Genomic DNA, 23797 nt, shown 5'->3' on the forward strand with positions numbered 1-23797 from the left:
CCAGAGCACAAGCAAGGGTATGTCTAGAACTCCAGGGCCAGAGGTCCCAAAGGATCTAGAAGGTGTAGAAGGACCAAGACTCAAAGTCAACACATAATCCAGACAAGGAGAGCTTCTGGTTCAATCATGTTGGTTAACATAAAAACATTGTGTACGAAGTGTTACGTAGAAATAGAAACACATCACATTTAGTGTAGAAATAGAAATACATCACATTTAGTTAGACAGCTGATGAACCCAATCCTACAGAAAAATGTAAAATGTTATAAAAGTCGGGCTGTTCCATGAAAGCCAGAGCATCAGGGACTACCTGTGCCAGTGAGAGGCTTCCCTAAGAAACCAGAGTGTTCACAAGAGGCAGACGGTGCTGGGGGGCCGGGGCTCAGGAACCAGAGTGTTCACAAGAGGCAGACGGTGCTGGGGGGCCGGGGCTCAGGAACCAGAGTGTTCACAAGAGGCAGACGGTTATGGGGGGCCGGGGCTCAGGAACCAGAGTGTTCACAAGAGGCAGACGGTGCTGGGGGACTGGGGCTCAGGAACCAGAGTGTTCACAAGAGGCAGACGTGCTGGGGGGCTGGGGCACAGGGGCATTTAACGCTTTTGCCTGCTGACCTTGGAAGCAGCCCTCACAGGCAAGGCCCTCCCTCCCTGCAGCTGCCTCACACCTGGGCCCTCCCTGGCAGGAAACTCTCGTCTCTGTAGGGTCAGCCAGTTTCTCCCATGTTTATACCACAGGAGAGCAAAGCAGAAATGTCTGTACATAATCTTAGGACAACCGTGGTGCCGCCAGCTGGAGTGCGGCGCCTGCCTCCCTGTAGGCTGAAGAGGGTTCAGGTTGTCAACTGAGAAGTCACACAAGTATAAGTTTGGAAAGAAGAGACTGTTTTTTATAAAGAGTTATGGCCTGAAGATGGTCATCCTGCAGGCTGGGAAGCACAGCCTCCGGCAAAGACCAGAGACAAGCAGGATTGGACAAGCAGGAGGAGCTTCATGTTGAAGAGGTTGGCTAAACATACATATTCAATGGCTGACAAGGGTAGCTATGAATATTTATGAGAATGATCCTGATGCATGCATATTGGACAAATATGCATATAACAAATGGTCCATGTTCACTTTAGGGTAGAAACTTAACATTGAAATGTATTACAATTAGGGCCTATACATCAAAGGCCATACATTTTTCCAGGACACAGGGCACACCAGCACAGCCTCTGTAAACTGGCTAGGACCAGTCCATAGTCAGTGGCCTTTTGATCAGGAGAAAGTTACGAAAATCAATCTCCTGTCCAGTGAAAGCTGTAGCTATGGCTGGTGGAACAGGAGGTCAGCTAGGCAGTATTTGTGAGCTGGACCAGTTGTAACTGTTTGAATATCGCTTATCTCAAAGCCAGTGTTTATTTACTGCTAGAGAAAAAGAAAAACCCGTGGCAGTTAGGACACCATTTATTCTTTAAGTGGAAAGCACACGACTTGCCCCTCACCTGGAATGGCCTTAGGTCAGTCCAGTTTATGATTTAACATCTTACTGCCACACAGAGTCTGTTCTGTCAGTCTTATGATCTCTATTTTAACACAAATGCTGGTCAGTTGTGTCTAAACCACAAAAGGGAGGGGGAAAACGAGGCATGTCCGACCTCCTGCCCCATCATGGCTGGGAACTCAGCTTTTTAAGTTTTTTTCTGGGGTCCCCTTGGCCATGAGGGGATCCATTCGGTGGGTGGGGTCTTAGGATCTTCCTTTTAGTTTACAAGGTCCACACCCTAGACAGAGTGAGTGGAAACAGCAGGGGGGTCAAAGGCTTTGAGATAAGCGGCCTCTGAAGCTGGGCCTCTTGGGCCTTGACGCTGTGACAAGAAAGAGGGCATCAGGGACCTGCGTGGATCCCTCTTCCTCCTTCTTGCCTCCCTCCAGTCAGCATCAGCTCAGGCCGAGGAGGCCCCCATCCTTGGTAAGTAGAGTCTCCTTTGGTCTTGGGTCCCGCCCTGGCCACACACTTTCCTTCCTTCAGTCTGCACTGCCCTTGCTCCACTCAGTCCCCGCGCTTCAAGCTTCCTGCAGCTGAAGCTACACGATGAGATCCCAACAGTTGGCACTACCTGAGCCTGCCGTGGGCCTGTTTCTCTCCTGATCCTCTGAACATCCTCTTGGGCATATTCATCCATTCCAAAATGTTCAGCCGGGCTCGCCACACCTGCTGGTGACTCCCAAACCCAGACCAGCAGTCTGGTCTCTGTCCTGAGTCCCGACTGGAATCCAGATGCCTGCTCAGCACAGACAGCTCAGCCCAGTGGTCAAGCCCACCCGCCACCTCTGCTGGGTCACTTCTCCCCACCTGTACCAGGAATGGGGTGCCTACCTGAACTTTCCCTGAACCCCACATGCAATTAGTCCCCACATCCCCTCCTAACCAATTCTTAGGGCCGTGCCTCCTCCCAGGCCAGGGTTACCGCTCGCTGCAGACCCCATCCTCTCCCTCGGAATCCATGGTGTCTCCCACAGTCTCCCTGCACTTGGTCATTGCCTGCTGGGACCATCTCAAGACCAGCTGACCCCTCTATTCCCCTACTCAAAACCCCCTGTGGCTCCCCCTCGTCTTTGGATGAAACTCACATTTCTTAGCTCCCCTCTGTTATTTCCCCCATTCCAGCCTCATCTAACCCCACAGAGGCCACACTCTCCACCCCCTCCAGCCTGCCCTCCTGGAAGCCCCCTCCTCTTTCCTTCCTTCCCGACTCCTGTGCATGGTTGCAGCCTTGGCCAAGAGTCCCCTCCTCCAGGAAGCCCCCGCATCCCCGCTGAGCCAGGCACCTTCCTTTGAGGTCCTTTGTACCCTGAGAGGCCTCCAGCCAGGTGCATGGAAACAGGAAGAGCCTCCATGCATGCCAGTGGAGTGGCTGAGACCATGGCGATTGTGGGCATATGCTGCTTGCACGCTGTTTGTTCCATGAGCAAACCACTCAGCCTTTCTGAGCTTCAGTTTCCCTCTCCGTGAAATAGAGATGGTAAATGTGCTTTTAAAAAAATAATAATAATGTTGTCAGTGTAAGTGCACAGTGTCTGGCACATAACAGATGCCTGATAAACATCATGAAATGGAGTACAAGTCATTAGAGATACCTAAACCCTCCATTTTAGAAAAACTGAAAACACAGACCTGAGAAGAAGAAAGTCGTTAGAAAACTCTATATGTGGGTCTCTGTAACAATGGCTCAGGTAGCTAACCGTGTCATGTTACTTACTGTGTTTTTCAGGCCATGTGGATAATGGCTTCAAAAAAGGGAGGCATCTACAGGGAGAGACCAGAGGACCAAGTTGACGCCCAAATAGATAAAAGCAAGAAATGGTCAGCAAGGGATACAGCATCTGAACTTGTGAAATAGCAGTTACCTCACTGGATCTGGAAAGAGAATGGAAAGCATGTAAAGCACAACCAGATGGAAATGGCATGGGCTCCAAAAATGTCCCCACTGCATACGACCCCCAAAACCCCTCTCAGGAGCAAGGCCGGTCTGACCTCTGCAGAGGAAAACTGGCTTTTTGTGTGAGTTCAGGCCTCATGCTTCAGGCCTACCCCTCCTAATGGACGCATGCATCCATGAAGTCTTAGCAGCCCGAATGGGGAGCTTCAGAGAGCCCTCCTCCCAGCTCAGCCTGTGAGTGGCCCCTCCTCATTCTACCACCTAGGTCATCTCCATGGAACACGGGGTGCAAGGAGCCAGCAGACACCCCAGAAGGTCCTGACAAGTGATGACAAAGAGAGAGGAAGTTGGAAGACCCGTATTCCAGTGCCAACCCCATGGCTCACCATCGGCCGTTCTCTAGTCTCCATTTCAGTCATCAGGAAAATGGGAGGGTAAAGTAGATAGATTTGTGTATTGTGTGTTTTAATTTTATTCTTGGAAAAGAAATACATGCAGATGGTTCAAGTTTAAAATTACAAAAGATATTCGGCAGCGAGTCTCCCTCCCACCCCCACCCCTGCCTGTGTCGCCCCTCCTGGAGGCAGCTAGCCTGTGCGCGCTTCAGAGGTAGTTCGTGCATTTACTAACAAGTGCATCCTTTGCTTTGTTTACACAAATGGCAGCTCCCACACACACCTCCCACACTTCGCATCATTTGCTCAACACTTCGCCTTGGAGACTGTCCAGTGCACACACGCAAGTGCTATCTCGTTTCTTTTTCTTGAGGCTGTCGTCCACTCCATGGAGGCATTGAAATTCTGGGTAGCTTCTCAGGGTCCCTTCCAGCTCTGAGATTCCAAGTTGTCCATTCAAATGTGTCTTTCAGCTGCCCACAGTGGGCTGAGGTGGGCACCCCTGCCACAGAGGAGGCTTCACCTCTCCTCCCCTAGAGGTGCTCTGGAGGCGACCCCCTCCCATAAACCAGGCCACTCCTCACAGCAGACCTGGGACAGTCACTTTCTAGCCAGGTGGCAGACTGGCAGGCAAACCGGACCTGAACATCTTTGTTTCTAGGCTGTGAGGGACAAGGCTTCCACGACTACATGGGAGATTCCCAGCAAATTCACTCCATAAAATAACCAAACACATTTGAGGAAATGCCTGGCCATAAAGGACGGCCCTCACCTTTCCCCAGAGCTGGTCTGGTCCCTGTGTCAGGATAACGTCCCACTAGGCTGGTTTGTCTCTTAGAAAAGAAAAAGAGAGCCGGGCGCGGTGGCTCACGCCTGTAATCCCAGCACTTTGGGAGGCCGAGGCGGGCGGATCACAAGGTCAGGAGATCGAGACCACGGTGAAACCCCGTCTCTACTAAAAATACAAAAAATTAGCCGGGCGCGGTTGTGGGCGCCTGTAGTCCCAGCTACTCGGGAGGCTGAGGCAGGAGAATGGCGTGAACCCGGGAGGCGGAGCTTGCAGTGAGCCGAGATCGTGCCACTGCACTCCAGCCTGGGCGACAGAGCGAGACTCCGTCTCAAAAAAAAAAAAAAAAAAAAAAAAAAAAAAAAAAAAAAAAAAAAAAGAAAAAGAGAATTAGGTTCTGAGGACAAAAAAGGCCGCGTCCTCATCTGGTGCTGGGGTTCCCTTGTCCAGCTACAAAAAAAGCACTGGGGTCAGCCTACAGAACTGCCGAGAGCCCCACGGAAGTCTCAGGCAGACCACACACTCGCTGGCGACCCTCCTCATCCAGCAGGGAGCCAGGAGGAGAGAGGGGGAGTGAGCACCACAGAGGGTAGAGGAGAGAGGTGGGCAAGCAGAGAGAGAGAGGGAGCAGACGAAGCCAGGGAAGTGGGTGTCTGAGGCCAAGCAGGAAGATGGGGAGCACAGAGACCTACCTGTTAAAGTCACCAGAGGCCCCAGACCTGAGAAACAATGGCATAGAAAGGGTATCCGGAGCAGAAAAAGACTGATTAGTAGGCCAGTAATTAGCAGTTACCTAATGCTGCATAGCTAAATGTCCATGACTTAGTGGTCTGAAACTGCAATAATCATTTATCATCTCTCACAGTTTCTGTGGGTCAGGAATTCACTAACGGTCAGGCTGGGTGGTTCTGACTTGGACTCTCCTACAGCCTGAATGTGGCCCCTGGAAAGCATGTGCTGGAATCGTAATCCCCAGTGCAACAGTGCTGGGAGGGGGCTACTGAGAGGTGATTAGACTGTGAGGGCTGTGCCCCCTTGAATGGATTAATTCTGTTACCATGAGAATGGGTTTGCTATTTCAGGAGTGGATTCGTTATAAAAGAACAAGTTTGATCCTCCCTCTCTCTGTCTCTCTCTCCCTCCCCTCTCCCACCTTTTGCCATTCCACCATGGGATGATGCAGCAAGAAGGCCCTTGCCAGATGCTGGGCCCCTAGTCTTGGACTTCCCAGCCTCCAGAACCATGAGCCAATAAATTTCTGTTGATTATGAATTGCCCAGTCTATGGAATTCTGTTATAGCAGCACAAAGCAGACTAAGAGGGCTGCAGTCAGATGTCAGCCTGGGCTGCCATCATTTTAAGGCACTGCTGTGACTGGGCGATCCACCGCCAAGGCAGCCCTCACTGGCTGCTGAGCTGGAGCTGGCTGCTGGCAGGAGGCCATAGCATCTCTCTGCATGGGCCTCCCCAGGGTTGTTTGGGCGTCCTTTTGGCATGTGGCTGGCTTCCCCCAGCATGAGTCACCCAAGAGAGCAAGGTGGGAGCTGCAGTGCCTTTTCTGACCCATCAACGTTCTGCTGGACACAGAGGCCAGCCCTGATTGAATGTGGAAAGGACTGCATGAGAGTGTGGCTCAAGGAGGCCAGAACCATTGGCAGCCACCTGGAAGACTTGGCGATCACGAAGAGAGGGAGACAAGACATTGTATGGAAACTGTGAGTGGCTGTGTCAAGTTTATAATATTCCGTAAACATGGGCAGAGGAAGATAAGGATGAGTGATTAGCAAGGAGAGGAGAAAAAATAGAAAGCAAACTTTGTGCTTCCACTGGACAGTGGTACCTGAAACTTTTTCTTTTCTCACCTTCCGTGTTATTTTAAATGATTTTAAATAATATCAGAAATGCATGCGTATATCTTCACAATAAGAATGTCTAACAAAGCCCTCCTTAACCAAACCACCTTGAATGCCAGCCCTCCCCAGAGATCATCACCATAACCATGCTGAGTCACATCCCAGGACTTGCCTTCACAGCTTTCCTTTTATGTTGCTGTGTGTGTGTGTGTGTGTGTGTGTGTGTGTGTGTGTAGGAAATGAATTTCTTTCTTTTTTTTTTTTTTTTTTTTTTTTTGAGACGGAGTCTCGCTCTGTCGCCCAGGCTGGAGTGCAGTGGCCAGATCTCGGCTCACTGCAAGCTCCGCCTCCCGGGTTTACGCCATTCTCCTGCCTCAGCCTCCCTAGTAGCTGTGACTACAGGTGCCTGCCACCTCGCCCGGCTAGTTTTTTGTATTTTTTGGTAGAGACGGGGTTTCACCGGGTTAGCCAGGATGGTCTCAATCTCCTGACTTCATGATCCACCCGTCTCGGCCTCCCAAAGTGCTGGGATTACAGGCTTGAGCCACCGCACCCGGCCATGAATTTCATTTCATGAAATGTGTAATTCCATTTTGTATTTTTTGATGTAAATTGTATCATATTGTTGCTCTTAGAATTATTTTTCCACTTATCAATACGTCTTGGACATCATTGTGTGCAGATGTATGTAAGTGGATCTCATTCTTTTTGACCACTGCATGGTATTCCACAGTGTGGCTGCACCATGACTGTAACCATTTCCCTAATGAAAAATATTTAGGTGTTTTGCATTTTTTCTATTACTAGCAGTAAACCTTGTATGTGCGTCTTTGTACACTTACTTCTAGACTATTATTTCTGAATATATATGTATCTTCAGTTGTCAATTCTTAATCTTATTATGTTGTAATCAGTAAGTGTGACCTATATCATGATTTCTATTTTTTGGAGTTTGTTGATTATTTCTTTACAGCTTAACACATGACCAATTTCTGTGACTCTGCTATGTATACTTGAAATAATATACACACTCTGGTGGGTAAAAAGACCCATTAGCTATTATGTGATGTTTGTCTCTGTTATTCAAGAGTTTTGTTTATTTTTATCTTCTTGATCTCTGTCAGTTTCAAAAGCTGTGCATTAAAAATCTCACACGATAGTAGATTTTTAAATTTATCTTTGCATTTCTATCAGTTTCAATACAAGTTGCTAATATTTATTCACCGTCTGCTGGGTGTCAGGTCCTGTGATAAGGACTTATAAGGACTTAGCATATATTATCTCATCTGATCCTTATAACAGCCTGTAAGGGAGGCATTATTATTATCCTTGTTTTTCAGATGAAAAACCCAAAACAAAGAGGAACCTGATATCACATACCTAAAAAGTAGCAGAGTTGAGACTTAACCTACTCTTGGCTCTGAGTATGCAGCATGGACCACACATCATAATTGCTTTTCCTGGAGCCCTGCTCTTATTTTGTGTAGCCCTGAGAAAGAAAGAAAAAAGCTGCCAATTTCTATGACACAATGCTTTCTAATACATGAGAGCTTTTACATTTATCGAAAAAGTTCTTTTAGACATTTTTTTTTGAGACAGGATCTCGCTGTGTCACTCAGGCTGGAATGCAAGTGGTATCACGGCTCACTGCAGCCTCAGCCTTCTAGGCTCAAGCAATCCTCCTACCTCAGCCTCCTGAGTAGCTGGCACTACAGATGCACATCACCATGCCTAGCTAATTTTTTAATTTTTTTTTTTGTAGAAAAGAGGTCTCACTATGTTGTCTAAGCTGGTCTCAAACTCCTGGGCTCAAGCAATCCTCCCACCTCAGCCTCCCAAAGTGCTGGGATTACAGGTGTGAGCCAATGAGTCACCACACCTGGCCTTTTAGACTTATTGATAAATCATCTTGTCATTGATTTCTCCTGAGCATATACAAAAAGGACACATATGTGTCCTAAGACTTGCTTCCTCCCAGAACCCGATGCCTCTGTGTCACTTTTGAATTAGAGCCGGCTCTGTCCCCTGAAGAGCATTGGGGATACAGGATTTATTTGAACGTGCCTTGAATCGTATTGTCTCCGAGGTTTTCTTCCAAGGCATTCACATCCATTCGCATCGGCACTGCTGCTTTATTGATGTTACCAAGAAATGTCAACAGAAATTAGGCATCACGGACACACGCTGTTTTGCTCTTGCTCTCAGCTGTGTGTTGAGAACGCAGTCGTAGGACAGTAGGGTGATGCAGGAGAGCTGCTGGCATCGGCAGAGAGAAATGGGAAGACAGCCACATCTTCAACCAAAGGCAAGCTGCCCGCTGCACGGAGCCCCTAGGGCTGCCTGCACTTACATGAGCTGTTCAGACACCATGGACACTAAGGGTATTTGAGTGGCTGAAAGATTGAAGATGATTCTACAGCATGGCAGCAGAACCAGGACCAGGACCAGGGGAGCACCACCAAGGAAGACCTGGACACAGCCACCTGGGGGCAGGAACCACACCTACTTCACTTTATGAGAAACAAATTCGCTCGTCCAAACCCAAAGAATGGACTCAGAGACCCGGAGAACTGCAAAAGTGAGAATCTTAATGACCGTCTTGCAAGATCGGGTATCTGACAGACAGGCGCACCCAGCACAGTTTCAACAAGCAAGTTATCCCCTAGTGCACAGGCCCCTCCCCCAGTTCCTCAAATGCCAAGTACTATGGGGTCACAGTCTTCCTGGACGTCACCTATTGGTTGTTGGGTAGGGGTTTTAGGCATTTTCTTTAGAGTGGTCGTGCTGCATCTTGTTGCAGCCACAATGCATTGCAATCCTAGTTAGCTCAAGGGGTCCTCAAGTATTTGACTTATGACCTAAGTAACTGGGCAGGCTGATAAGAACAGACAAAGTGAGCTATTTTGCAGGCTAGTAAACTTTCATCTTAAACTAAACTTCTTTGGTTCTGGTGAGGGCAATTAAGGGGGCGAGGGGTGACAAACAGGCATCGGCTCTCCAAGCAGGGGCCTAGTGTATCCTGTTTCTTCTGTCGTTTGCTGACCTAAACTGATTCAAGGCACTATGTCTTGGAAATGAACCACTATATACATTATTTACTTCAAGTTCATCATCATGTTCCCAGCACTCAGCATAGTGTGGGAAACAGAGACAAGAGACAGCAATGGAGCCCTCAATGCTCTAACGGCCCCCAGATCGCTGTGTAAACTCCTCCTGCCCATCTGCCCTGATGTGGAGAGTGCCTGGCAGAGCTGTGTCGGGACTGGAATTTAGTGAGCAGGTCCATGGCGTCCCCGCTCTTTTAGTGGAAGAAACCGCACCAGGACGACTATCTTTAGAGCTTCCCAAACCACACTGTCACTCTGCCTTCTGTTTAAAATCTCTTGAAATTCACACCGCAATGGCACAGTCCCTCAGTTCTCTCCAAAAAAACTGGGGTACTTAGCCCCCAGTGATGGCAAGTGAAGAAGGCTCCACCGTGTTCATGGGCAAATTATCCAAGCATTTATCAACCCCTAGCTTGGAAATTCTTTGGCTGACGAGTTTCTGCCCCCTGGTCTGTCCACGTTAGGAGAGGACTGGGCGGGGGCTTGGCCAAGGTGAAGTAGCTCCAGGAACGCTCGCAGAGACAAATCCTTTGCCCTTTTCTGTCCTCTCTCCTGCCAACACCCCGCATGGGTATTTTGCTGAGGAATGAGCGTGCCTCCACCAGCACGGGGATGTCCAGCATCTGTCGGCACACATTTTCCGAGTGCTCCCCGTCCCTCCCTGGTTCCAGAGTGGATCATACAAAGCACAGAAAACCCTCTCTGTCTCAAGACAGTGTAGCTAGCAAGTCAAAACTAGCACCACTCATTAGATAGTGAGCAATTCAGTGCTAATTGACAGAAAATGGGTAAAAAAAAAAGTTCACAATCATATTTTTAAAGTAGTTTTTATGAAAGTATAATATTCATACAAAATCATAAATGTACCAATCATAAATGTACAGCTCATTGAATTTTCACAAAATGTTTACACCCAGATCAAGAAGAGAAAATTATCAGAACCTACCAGCACCACCCCTCCCATGCAAGGATCCCACTGTCCTGGCTTCCAGCACCACAGCCTAGTTCTGTCTGTTTTTGAACGTAGTGTAGCTGGAATTGTAGAATGTGAATGCCCTTCCTCCTGGCTTCTTCCACCCAACATTACGCTGGTGAACTCACGGGTGCTGGGGCTTACTCATCACCGTAGATGTGTGGTATCCATTTATCCATGCTGCCCCATTGGTGGGCATTTGCCATTTCTCCCATTTGGGACTATTACAAACAGCTCTGCCCTGGAGGGCTTCGCAGCCACACATTCCCATGCCTGTTGCATGACTGTCCAACCAAGGACTTGCTGGGTGCAGGGGGCACCTGTGGTCAGCTCTTGTGGATATCCCCAGCAGGTGCCCAGAGTGGTTGCCTCATGGTTCTATTTAATGATCCTTATGACTTCAAAATTAAATAAAACTACCACCCAGGAGGGAAAACACACTACTACGGGGCACCTCATGTATCCTGGCATGAGACACAGCTCTCACCAGAGGACGGCATTGAGTAAAGGAAAGGAAAGCAGCCATGCAGTCACAGGTGCCCTTGAATTTCCCCTGGGAAGTCACTCGGGGAGGGGGGGAGCGGGGAGACTGAAACTTCAGCTTTCAATAGACACAGCTGTGAAGACGATCCCATGTCCAGGAATCCTGGAGTGCCCCCAGAACATCTCTCATCATTAAGAAGGCAACGACAGGCTTCCATGCGGAGGCTGCCAATAGCCAGGAGGGAAGGCTGTCTGGGCTCACGCTTGCCAGGCTGGGCGTTGGTCCACTCCCCACTGTTGTTTACATTGTTTATCATTCATTCTCATTCTCTCTCTCTCTCTCTCTCTCTCTCATTTCTCTTTCCCCGACTCTCTCTTCCCATCCCCACAACTAGTGTCATTGTATTTATAAAAGTCAAATAAGGTGACTCCATTTTATCATTCTTTTTTTCAAAGCTGATGCAGCTAAGGCTCAGAGAGGCTAAGCAGTTAGCCCAAGGTCACAGAGCATTCACACACACACAACTCCCTGGCGCCTACATCTGATCTTTCAGCTGTACCATCTCTCTACAAAGCCACCAGGATCATATAATAAAGAATGTAAAGAGACTCTCTTCCTACCAGAAAGTCCCTTATATGTGAGCAAACCCCTAGGACACCAGAAGGACTCTGTGAGATTTGTGTAGAAATCCCCTGATATTTCAGTTCTCCCAGTGAGTGGACACAATTTCTCATCAGGAGGCTTCGATGTCTCTAAATTCGTCCCCAGTGTTCTGAAAGGGGTAGATAACGCTTAGGAGTGACCAGCCAATTGTTAAAGAAGATTTCAGTCGAGGCTTTGCTTGTGAAGGTGCACTGCTCACAACTTAGCTTCCCCTGTATGGTTCACAAATGTGAAGGACCAAGCAGAGCATTTATGAGTACCAAGGCTGTGGCTCACTCTCAGGTCAGAGTTTTAATTGTCCACTGTCTGCATCTGAGTAAAGATGCATCCGTCAGTCCTAACATGGAACCCAGAGTAGAGTCTTTCTGCCCTGAGTAGGTCTTGATCCAGAGATCCAGTAAGGGCCCCTAGAAACAAGCATGAATGCCCCGTTCCTTCCAACCTCCCCAGAAGCAGAGAGAGGGCACGTAGCTGGACTGGGTTGCCTTAGCTAAGCTGTGGCTCATGGATGGGGTGCCTGCTGGCTGCCTCAACCAGTAAGGCAGGGGCTGCTGTTCCTGAAAAGCATGGTCCTCTCCTCTGGCAAGTCCACCATCATATTCCAACAGGGTAAGCGCAGTGGCACGCAGGGAGGGGAATAACCCGGTATCACAGGCAGCCCCAAAGAAAGGGCAGTGGGACGAGTGAGTGTGGTCTCCAGTTTTCTCACTGGAAGCCTATAGGCCTTCCAGGGCTGGGCTACCTGGAAGTACCAGACCTTTTAGTTTACATCACTAAAAACCAACCACATTCTTACATCTCAAAGAACTTGCACTTAAATCAAACTGCCAAAATATAATCAAGTTGCATGACTCTGATTTTAATTTAAGGCCTAAATTTCTCCAGTAGTGTAGGGAACACTCAGGTGGCCAGTGTTGGGAGCCATATCACCAAGTGGCATTTGCTTGGGAAGCCAAAGTCCCCCAAAAGGAATTGGACCTGGAGAACCTTACCAATATGTCATCAGTAACATTAACTGTCCCTTGATTAACCTTTTCCTCTTTGTAATTATTTTTCCTCCACGACTCCTGTGACATTCTTTCCAATGATTTTGAAGACAAAGGAAAGTGTGCTGCCAAGCCCTCTACAGGCTTCCTTGGGCATAGACAGGCCACATAACATTTACTGCAACTTTAAGAAATTGTTTAATAGGAAAGGAATCTTCCTAAAAGCATTTTCTGATCATCATTAAAGAATTCAATCCCCTCTTTTAGCTTAGAGATAAATAAAGTCCTGATTACTGGAACAAAGTACCTTGAGAATTTCCCATTTATTCCCCGATGATATAATCCTCATGCCAATAAATTGACCATGTGATGTGCATGCTCCTGTAATGCCACGTGTTAATGTCAGGGAATAAATTCACAATCTGATTTGATTTTTTTTGGAGGGGGGAGAACCTGAAACAACATAATACAGACACATAATCAGCAGACACAAAATAAGCTGCTCATCCGATTTCACACACACTGACAACCAAACCTCACTTCTGAAATCACCATAATTACTTTTTCAAATAATTCATTTTTAATGATCATAAAAGTCTGCATTCCTGTTGTGGAAAATATAGGAAATAAGAAAATAACAATCACCACTAAGCCTATGATCCACAAATAAGCCCTGTTAACATTTTTGGTCTATTGTATTTTAATACTTTTCAAAACATACATAATTTTACAACCCAATATCACATTGTAGATGCGACTTGTACTGATTTTTTTTTCAGTTTGCATGCAACATCGTGAAAGTATGTCAAAATGTGGAAGGATATATGCTAAGGTGTTAGTGATAACCTCTGGGTGTTATTTTCTTATTTTCTTTACGCTTTATTGCCTATATTTTCTAATTTTCTATAATGCACATTCATTATTATGAAAAGATTATTTTTAAATTCAGAAAGATTATTTTCCATGGCTGCATACCATTACATCTTATGGATGTACCCTGATCTACTTAATCTTTATCAAAATGGTGGACAGCTGCCCTTTCCAAGGTCTTGGGATGTGTTCATGTGGTTACATGTTTTTGTGAAATTTGCAAGAGTAAACTATAACCACAGTTATTTGAGACCATTCTAACTTCCCTCCTGCACATCTTTGCTGTCAGGTTGTACTGGGAGGAAGTCGAATTGAGGGCGCTTATGGGACTCACCATCATTTCTCATTGTACCTGTTACTGCAGCCACCTTAGCATGGGGATGCTTTCAGGATGCTCCCAATGTCAGCAAATCCATGAGGATTTAAGGGGATTCTAGGAAGATGGCAGCAGTGACATGGGTTTTGAATCTCCTTGAATCCTACACAAAAATAACATGCAAATTAGATAGTAAAACCAAAAACACATGGACAAATTCACAACAAAACTAGATGATACAGTCCCCATACCCTAGGCCCTACATACAAGCAAGTGGGGGCGACCACCATGGCCACAGCCCTGCGTGATACCAGCATCTGTGTGGAGGGAGAAGAGGGAAGCAAGGGAAACCTGGAAAAAGGATGACTTGAGAAAGAATTCAGGATTACAATCATCTCAGAAATGAGGGCTAAACACAAGAGCAAATAACAGGCAGTCAATGCACTGAGAGAAATAGGAGGAATTTGTTTTAGCTGTTAAGGACATAAAGGAAAAAATAAAAAGGACTTTTAAGGAAATGACAAGTAGGCAGAAATGATTCAGCATATAGGTAATAAAGTCTCTAGACAAAAAACCCGAAGTAAAATAGCAGAACAAATACTGAACTCTGCAATGGCAAAAAAATAAAATAAAATAAAATAAATAACTTTCCCATAATTTAGAATTCAGAAAACAACAAAAAAGAGTTGAAACTACATTCTGAAAGAGCACAGTGAGCACCTGAGAATATCAACCCAAAAGGACCAGCACCAAGACATAGGCTAGGAAAACTACTGAACTCTAAAGACAGGTAAATAATTCCTTTGCGAATCTGGGTGGAACAGACATGAACGAACATAAAATCAAAGGGAGAGAAAATCTGATTACCATTCACGTGGAGAGCAACACTTATTCCAAAAGGAGATGGAGGAATCAATTCTGCAACCCAAGGAGCTGCTCTCGGTCAGTGCCATGGGGCTGCGTCTGTGCAGGGGGCACAGGAAGGCCTGGACACCCATGTGTGGCAGCGTGATAAGGCCCAGAAGGGAACATCACACCCAGCCTAGACTGGCATTGAGCCACCAGTTGGACACCCGCATGGGAGCGTAAGCCAACAGGGAATCCTCTAGGAGGAGTGGGCCGAGCCACACAAGTGCAGGGAGGAGAGAGGAGGGAGGAGGGAGAGCCACATTGTGTCATGCTGGAGTGAGTAGGTTTGTCGGGACTCAAATGGGCCCTTTCTCCCAAAGCACAAGCATTCAGGACAACCATCACCAAGTTCAGCTGCAGTCCTAGCACCCTACTGCTGTCTGTTTTCACAGGAGCACCAGTCCAAGAAGTGCATCAAGGCACATGTACATAGAACTGTGACATGCAGTTTGGCTTTGGAAATCTTGAGCAATGCACCATGCCCAGGAAAACCATAGATGTCCTTGACTGTCCTGTACCAGAATGACCAAATCATCGCTGCATCTGCACAGTCCCAGAAATAAAACCACCAACCTAGTTTTCAGCCAGCTCAGTTTTTAAGTTAGTAAATGTACAGTTGTAAAGTTCAAAGTCATGAAAAACAAGGAAAGACTGAGTGACAAATGAAAGATTGAGAGAGACATGATGACTGAATACTGCAGGGCAACCTGGATTCAATTCTGAAATAGAAAAATTACATTGGTGGAAAAACTGGTGAAACCCAACTGAAGTGTGTCATTTAGTAAATGGCATTGCACAAGGGTGAATTCTTAGTTTTGATCAATGTCACATAGCTATGTAAGTTGCTAACATTTGGGGAAACTGGGTAAAGGGTATTTGGGAACTTTGTACTACGCCTGCAACTCAGCTATAAATCTAAAATTATTTCAAAATATCAAGTTTAAAAAATAGTTAACACTTTGCAATAGTAGCACAGAAGAAAACAACTAGTTATTTGGCTGAATCAGTTTCTTTTTTACCTTTTCGATGGTCCTTAGAACATCACAAGGTACTGTGGGTGGGTCCCAAGTGTTCTGCCCCTGTGTTGAGGTCAGAGCTCTCCCTGGACTTGCCACCATGATCCCCTTAGCAAGGAACTGCTGGGGATGCCCAGGAGCTCTGGTACTGGTCCCTACTGTGGCCATGAACCCCCACATGGCGAGAAGAAGTCAGTGGGTGACACCTTCCTGGACTTTCCCTATGCCTGTCCAGCCACTGTCCTCGACAGTTTTGCTCTCTGACTACAACTGGATGTGGGGATGTTGTTGATGCACTTGAAGGGCTGATGCCTTGCCCATCCTTTCTCACCCTGCAGCACAGTGCTGATGCAGCTAAGACCATGGCCCTGCCTTGCATGCCCACAAAACCACACCCACACCGTCCCGGAAGGTCTCCCTTAGTCTGGCACCAATGCAAACAGCTCAGCACTGTCATCACGTCCTGGGCCTCCGACTCTGCCCCATTTGCTAACCCAGACCCTTGCCACGTCTTCTGGCTCCAGTCCTCAGAGAGCAGAGCCTGACCCCAGCCAGATGCAGGCTGTCAATCCCGGAGGGAACCCAGGGGCAGGAGTAAGGCTGGGGAGGCAGAGCTGACAGAGGTGGGGTGGGATATTGAGTCAGCTCCTCTTTCTGCCTTTGGGAGTGTGTCTGAGAACAGTCCTGGGGAGGAAGGGGAGCATTTCCCCATTGGCCCCCGTGCATCGCTTGTCCAGGACCCTGTGCGCTGGCTTGCCACCGGCAATGCACACTCCATGACCAGGGAGCCCCACGCAGGAAGGCAGAGGCCATGCCAGGCCACATTACCCCTGGGCAAAGCTCTCAGAATCCTGCCAGCATGCAAGAAGAAACTGAGAGGATGGGCAGTGGGGAAGGCAGGGTCCAGGGCAGCTGCCCCATCCTCCCAACAGAGCAACTGCGAGTTTCTGAGGCATTCTCTGCCCAGGAACCCAGCCAAACCCACATGAGGGCAGGTGGGAGGGCCAAGGGGCTAACCCCCCCCCGGGGCAGCCTCAGCCGCTTAGTGTTAGTGGATCAAGACCCCAGCTTCCCCCACCTGCCAGGTAAGACAATGCTGAGGTATGGTCCGCACATGGTCATGGGGGTCCCTAGCAGGTGTGAGCCCCTGCTGCCCACAGTGGAAACCTGTGTCAATGAACACTCCCCGGCTAGCTTCCCTCCCTCTCACATCCCCTCCCCACAGCTGCCTTCCAGGACCACATTCACCACTTGCACCCAATCCTACCCATAGGGATTGCTTTCAGAGAATCCATTTAAAACTAAGTGGGCTTTGGAACCCTGCACTGTCTGATTCAGACCCAAAACGTTTAAACACAATGCTACTACCCTCAGTTGTTGGGAATGTTGGGTTATTCGTGGGTTCCATTTGGATACTGGCCCTGTGACGGCCACAGGACACGGGATGCCACCCATCCACTGATGCCACCTTTCTACCTCCTGCCCCAACAACGCCTCAGCAAAATGGGCACCAGAGCCTCTGGGCACGTTCCGTGCTTCTCCAGATCCAGAGACCACGGAGGAGGGAGACTGTCTTCAGCTCTCTGCTCTGCAGCTTTAGATCCTGCATGCCACACACCTTCTCTGTGGCTCCAGACCCCTCCACGGGTTTATCTCCCCCAAGGAAAAATCATCACCGGGTTCTTCCTTTTACACGCACTGGCTGCAGCCACAGCCTGGGGGGACCAGGGCTGGACGGCGCCACAGGCAGGAGAGGGCCCGGACTCCCGAGTCACCTCCCGAGTCACCGTGGGAGGCTAATCAGGCCGCGCTGACCTTCGCCTCCAGCACAGCCTCCGCTTCACTCCCTTCAGGGGCCTGGGCATCATCTCTGGGCCTGGGCACACCCTAGGACAGTCAGAGGCAGCGGCTTCCATGCGCCTCCTTCCCTCGGGCCTCACCCCCTTAGTTCTCTCACTCCAAAACCTCCCGGACCCACCACTAAAAACCCTTCCTTTAAATCACCGGGGGGAAACGATGCGGCTGTCGTGGTGGTGGGTCATTTGGTTTCGGGTCGCGTGACCTCAGTGAGTGTGTCCCCATGGGGGAGCCGAGAGCGCTGATGTGCCCCCCGGATGCGGGAGAGTCCACTCCAGGATCCCTGCTCCTGGAAAACCGCGTCCTCAGTGAGGGTGCAGCCCAAGCCCCTCCAGTTGGGGGCTGGCGGGGGAGGGAAAGCACTGGAGGAAGAGGCTCCGAGGTGAGTCCGCAAAGCCAGGCTGCCAGGCTAACCACGCCCAGCTTCCGCCAGACACCGACTAGGCTGCAGAGACGCTTCCAGAACATCATGTGGGTGCGCCGGCCGGCCCTGGGTGTCTGGGTCGAGGCCCCTCCAAGCCCACCTGGGAGAGCACTCCCGCCTCCCACTACCCGGGGCGCCCACCACCCCGGCCTCCGCCGTCGCTCCGCGACAGCACCCCCAGGGCCTGGCGTCCTGGGCCTCCGACTCTGCCCCGTTTGCTAACCCGGACCCTCGCCGCATCTTCCGGCTCCAGTATCCCCGGGAACCTCCTCCTTTTCATCGCTTCGACAAGACCTTCTGAGGCCACATCTCCAGGCAACATCTCTCTGTCCCCGCTTTGTTTGGCTCTCAAAATTGTGCTGTGCTCCCCCATCTCCAACAGCGTTACGTTGATTTTCGAGCTCTTCCATGCTCTCCCTGGCTCTTTGCTGGCGTCACTCGGTTTTCCGCGCATCCCGGTGCGCACGTGTTAGCTGTGCCAGCCCGGTGCGAGCTGCTGTTAGGATCGGTAGATTACAGCGAAGCTGCAGTCAGCAGCTCCTCTGCCTGGCCCTGCATACCGTGAGACTCCAGGCAGTGCCCGGGACCGCCTGGGGAACAGAGGAGGGAAAAGTCAAACCCTGCAGAGGAAGGACGAGAGCTGGCAGCCAGGTCGGCTGCAAAAGGAGAGAGAGGTGGGCAGTCCAGGCCTGGGATGAGCCAGCCTAAGCTCGAATCGCTGTGTCAATGGGCTGGTCACTTAGCCCTTTTAAGCCTCAGTTTCCTCATCTCTAAAATGTGGATAATAACAGGATCCTCACAGGGCGTCCAGAGATGGAGGCTGTGCGATGAACCCAGCCCAGGCCTGTGGAGTTTTCTGTGCTCCCTGCTGTTGCTGTTGTCATCATTAGCCACCGTTTTGCAAATCTCGGAAGCCTCTTAGACAGAAAACCAGCTGTTCTTGATGACCACTTGTGAAAGGAGAAGCAGATTTTTTAATCAGAATGATTCAAAGAACTTTCTCCCAGCAACAGTTGTTAAATCCAGGCCTTGGAATTTCTCCGAAAGAGAATTCTGCTGGGTGCCGTGCCTCACACCCAAATCCCAGCACTTTGGGAAGCCGAGGTGGGAGGATTACTTGAGGCCAGGAGTTCAAGACCTGCCTGGGCAACATAGTGAGCCCTGTATCTACAAAAAAATTTAAAAAAAAAAATTAGCAGAGTAAGGTAGCGCATGCCTGTAGCCCCAGCTACTCAGGAGGCTAAGGCAAGAGGATTGCTTACGCCTAGGAGGTCAAGGCTGCAGTGAGCTATGATTGCACCACTGCACTGCAGCTCGACAACAGAGTGAGACCCCGTCTGAGGATTCAGTATCATCAGGCTTGAGTGGTTCCTGAGAGAGAAAAGACCTAGATCATTCCTTAAGTTCCCCCTGGAGCCCCAATATCTTGATTCTGTGACTCTTCACATCTCCCTAATTAAATTGTCTGGTTTAATCCTCTCCTTGAGTCCTCTCCTCGGCCTCTGTCCTCGCCAGCCTTGCATCCATTCCATGCTCACCTTCCGTGCTGGGGATGACTTACTAACTGCCGGCTTGCAGATTCACAACTACTCAACAATATGCTGCACAGACAGACTGCCTTGCTCCATGGACACCCTCCTTTGTGCAAAGACCAACTGCTTATGGGCAGTTGGAATGTCTTCTAAGCAGACAAAAGGACTGCTCAAGTGTGCAACTATTTGGGGGCAGTGGCCACTCCCTCCACGGGTGGTTAAGGGCTGTGCTGCCTGGAGCCAGCTGCTGAGTCCTGGAGAAGAATAGAGCAGGCATGTGGACGCCACAAAAGCTGCCCAGCCCTGTGCCCCAGGCCAGCCCAGGACGCAGCACATCGTCAACATATGGGTCCCCGGGGGGTGTTCCCCTCATTTAACAATCATGACTTCCCCCTTCAGGAGACAACAAGATTTGGAAACCTTAAATGGGCTGTATGACTAAATTAAATTCCCAAGGCAGCCAGAACCAAGACGCTAATTGCCTTGGCTCATGGTTCTTACCCTCCATGAGACAGATTGGCTCATTTTTCAGGCGACTAATTATTAATTTGAAGCCATGAATAGAAAGAGATGGGAAGGACCTGTCACCTCCCGCTTGGTGAATGCTAAAGCTTTGTCATTTGCAGGCACAGGAGAGTGCTGGCAGGCCTTTGAGTGAGCCAGGCGACAAGTCGGGGTCCCATATGTACAAACTGCATCCTGGCATTGCTTCTGCTCTGTGCAACGTGGTGGGAGCCCACTTAGAATCAACTGCCAACATCAGAGCTCATGGGACACAAGGGCCATGTTATCTGAGGCCTCAACAAATTCAGACTTCGGAGAGATCTCCAAAGTTGGTATAAAAGTCTCCGCTGGTATAAAACAGTGTAATTCTGAGTTACACTGTCAGAATTTTAAAATGTTAAAGTTCTTTATACAATTTTAAACTTGTGTCCTAGCCAGGAGCAGTGGCTCACACTTGTAATCCCAGCACTTTGGGAGGCCAAGGTGGGCGGATCACCTGAGGTCAGGAGTTCAAGACCAGCCTGGCCTATATGGTGAAATCCCCGCCTCTACTAAAAATACAAAAATTAGCTAGGCATGGTGGCAGGCACCTGTAATCCCAGCTACTCAAGAGGTTGAGGCAGGAGAATTGCTTGAACCCAGGAGGTGGAGGTTTCAATAAGCCGAGATCGCACCACTGCACTCTAGCTTGGGTGACAGAGTGAGACTCTGTCACAAAAAAAAAAAAAAAAATTGGGGGAGCGCCCAAGATGGCCGAATAGGAACAGCTCCTGCCTCCAGCTCCCAGCGTGAGCGACACAGAAGATGGGTGATTTCTGCATTTTCAACTTACGTACTGGGTTCATTTCACTGGGGCATGTCGGACAGTCAGTGCTGGTCAGCGGATGCAGCCCGACCAGCAAGAGCTGAAGCAGGGCGAGGCATCACCTCACCTGGGAAGCGCATGGGGGAAGGGAATTCCTTTTCCTAGCCAAGGGAAACTGAGACACACAACACCTGGAAAATTGGGTAACTCCCACTCTAATACTGCATTTTGCCAAAGGTCTTAGCAAACGGCACACTAGGAGATTATATCCCACACCTGGCCCAGAGGGTCCCACACCCACGAAGCCTCCCCCATTGCTAGCACAGCAGTCTGAGATCTAACTGCAAGGCAGCAGCGAGGCTGGGGGAGGGGCACCCACCATTGCTGAGCCTTAAGTAGGTAAACAAAGCTGCCAGGAAGCTCGAATTGGGTGGGGCCCACCACAGCTCAAGGACGCCTGCCTGCCTCTGTAGATTCCACCTCTGGGGACAGGGCATAGCTAAACAAAAAGCAGCAGAAACCTCTGCAGATGTAAAAGTCCCTGTCTGACAGCTTTGAAGAGAGCAGTGGTTCTCCCAGCACGGAGGCTGAGATCTGAGAATGGACAGACTGCCTGCTCAACTGGGTCCCTGACCCCTGAGTAGCCTAACTGGGAGATATCCCCCACTAGGTGCAGACCGACACCTCACACCTCACACAGCTAGGTACACCTCTGAGATGAAGCTTCCAGAGCAAGAATCAGACAGCAACACTCACTCTTCAGCAATATTCTATCTTCTGCAGCCTCCGCTGCTGATACCCAGGCAAACAGGGTCTGGAGTGGACCTCAAGCAAACTCCAAAAGACCTGCAGCTGAGGGTCCTGACTGTTAGAAGGAAAACTAACAAACAGAAAGGACAACCACATCAAAACCCCATCATTACATCATCATCATCAAAGACCAAAGGCAGATAAAACCACAAAGATGGGGAAAAAGCAGTGCAGAAAAGCTGGAAATTCAAAAAATCAGAGCGCACCTCCCCCTCCAAAGGAATGCAGCTCATTGCCAGCAATGGAACAAAGCTGGATGGAGAATGACTTTGACGAGTTGAGAGAAGAAGGCTTCAGTCGATCAAGCTTCTCAGAGCTAAAGGAGGAACTATGTACCCAGTGCAAAGAAACTAAAAACCTTGAGAAAAGAATGGATGAATGGATAACTAGAATAATCAATGCAGAGAAGACCATAAACAAACTGATAGAGATGAAAACCATGACAAAGAACTACGTGAAAAATGCACAAGCTTCAGTAACCGACTTGATCAACTGGAAGAAAGAGTATCAGTGATTGAAGATCAAATGAATGAAATGAAATGAGTAGAGAAGTATAGAGAAAAAAGAGTGGAAAGAAATGAACAAAGCCCCCAAGAAATATGGGATTATGTGAAAAGACCAAATCTACGTCTGACTGGTGTGCCTGAAAGTGATGGGGAAAATGGGACCAAGTTGGAAGACACTCTGCAGGATATCATCCAGGAGAACTTCCCCAACCTAGTAAGGCAGGCCAACATTCAAATTCAGGAAATACAGAGAATGCCATAAAGACACTCCTCGAGAAGAGCAACTCCAAGACACAAAATTGTCAGATTCACCAAAGTTGAAATGAAGGAAAAAATGTTAAGGGCAGCCAGAGAGAAAGGTCGGGTTACCCACAAAGGGAAGTCCATCAGACTAACAGCAGATCTCTTGGCAGAAACTCTCCAAGCCAGAAGAGAGTGGGGGCCAATATTCAACATTACTAAAGAAAAGAATTTTCACCCAGAATTTCATATTCAGTCAAACTAAGTTTCATAAGTGAAGGAGAAATAAAATCCTTTACAGATAAGCAAATGCTTAGAGATTTTGTCACCACCAGGCCTACCCTACAAGAGATCCTGAAGGAAGCACTAAACATGGAAAGGAACAACTGGTACCAGCCATTGCAAAAACATGCCAAAATGTAAAGACCATCGATGCTAGGAAGAAACTGCATCAACTAACGAGCAAACTAACCAGCTAATATCATAATGGCAAGATCAAGTTCACACATAACAATATTAAGCTTAAATGTAAATGGACTAAATGGTCCAATTAAAAGACACAGACTGGCAAATTGGATAAAGAGTCAAGACCCATCAGTCTGCTGTATTCAGGAGACCCATCTCACATGCAGAGACACACATAGGCTCAAAATAAAGGGATGGGGGAAGATTTACCAAGCAAATGGAAAACAAAAAAAAGCAGGCATGGCAATGCTAGTCTCTGATAAAACAGACTTTAAACCAACAAAGATCAAAAGAGACAAAGAAGGCCATTACATAGTGGTAAAGGGATCAATTCAACAAGAAGAGCTAACTATCCTAAACATATATGCACCCAATACAGGAGCACCCGGATTCATAAAGCAAGTCCTTAGAGACTTACAAAGAGACTTAGACTCCCATACAATAATAATGGGAGACTTTAACACCCCACTGTCAACATGAGACAGATCAACGAGACAGAAAGTTAACAAGGATATCCAGGAATTGAACTCAACTCTGCAGCAAGCAGACCTAATAGACATCTACAGAACTCTCCACCCCAAATCAACAGAATATACATTCTTCTCAGCACCACGTCACTCTTATTCCAAAATTGACCACATAGTTGGAAGTAAAGCACTCCTCAGCAAATGTAAAAGAACAGAAATTATAACAAACTGTCTCTCAGACCACAGTGTAATCAAACTAGAACTCAGGAATAAGAAACTCAATCAAAACCACTCAATTACATGGAAATGAACAACTTGCTTCTGCATGACTACTGGGTACATAACGAAATGAAGGCAGAAATAAAGATGTTCTTTGAAACCAATGAGAACAAAGATACAACATACC

At 48.4% G+C, this 23797-nt stretch overlaps 1 long non-coding RNA gene across 2 annotated transcripts in view; it reads right to left on the minus strand.

The window, feature by feature from the left end:
- Window positions 1-2775: 2775 nt before the first annotated feature.
- Window positions 2776-23797, minus strand: part of LOC126929328 (uncharacterized) — a 65953-nt gene continuing 44931 nt past the window's right edge. Inside the window, exons 2-3 of one of the 2 annotated variants that reach the window (XR_007717139.1) lie at window positions 12978-14019; window positions 2776-3400 (exon numbers count right to left, since the gene is read on the minus strand). This is a non-coding gene — a long non-coding RNA (uncharacterized LOC126929328). Of the gene's footprint in view, window positions 3401-10372; window positions 14020-23797 lie in introns of those variants that run through there. The other variant, XR_007717138.1, reaches the window with a different exon arrangement.

The sequence above is a fragment of the Macaca thibetana genome, chromosome 10 (assembly GCF_024542745.1).
Source record: "Macaca thibetana thibetana isolate TM-01 chromosome 10, ASM2454274v1, whole genome shotgun sequence".
Lineage (NCBI taxonomy): Eukaryota > Metazoa > Chordata > Mammalia > Primates > Cercopithecidae > Macaca > Macaca thibetana.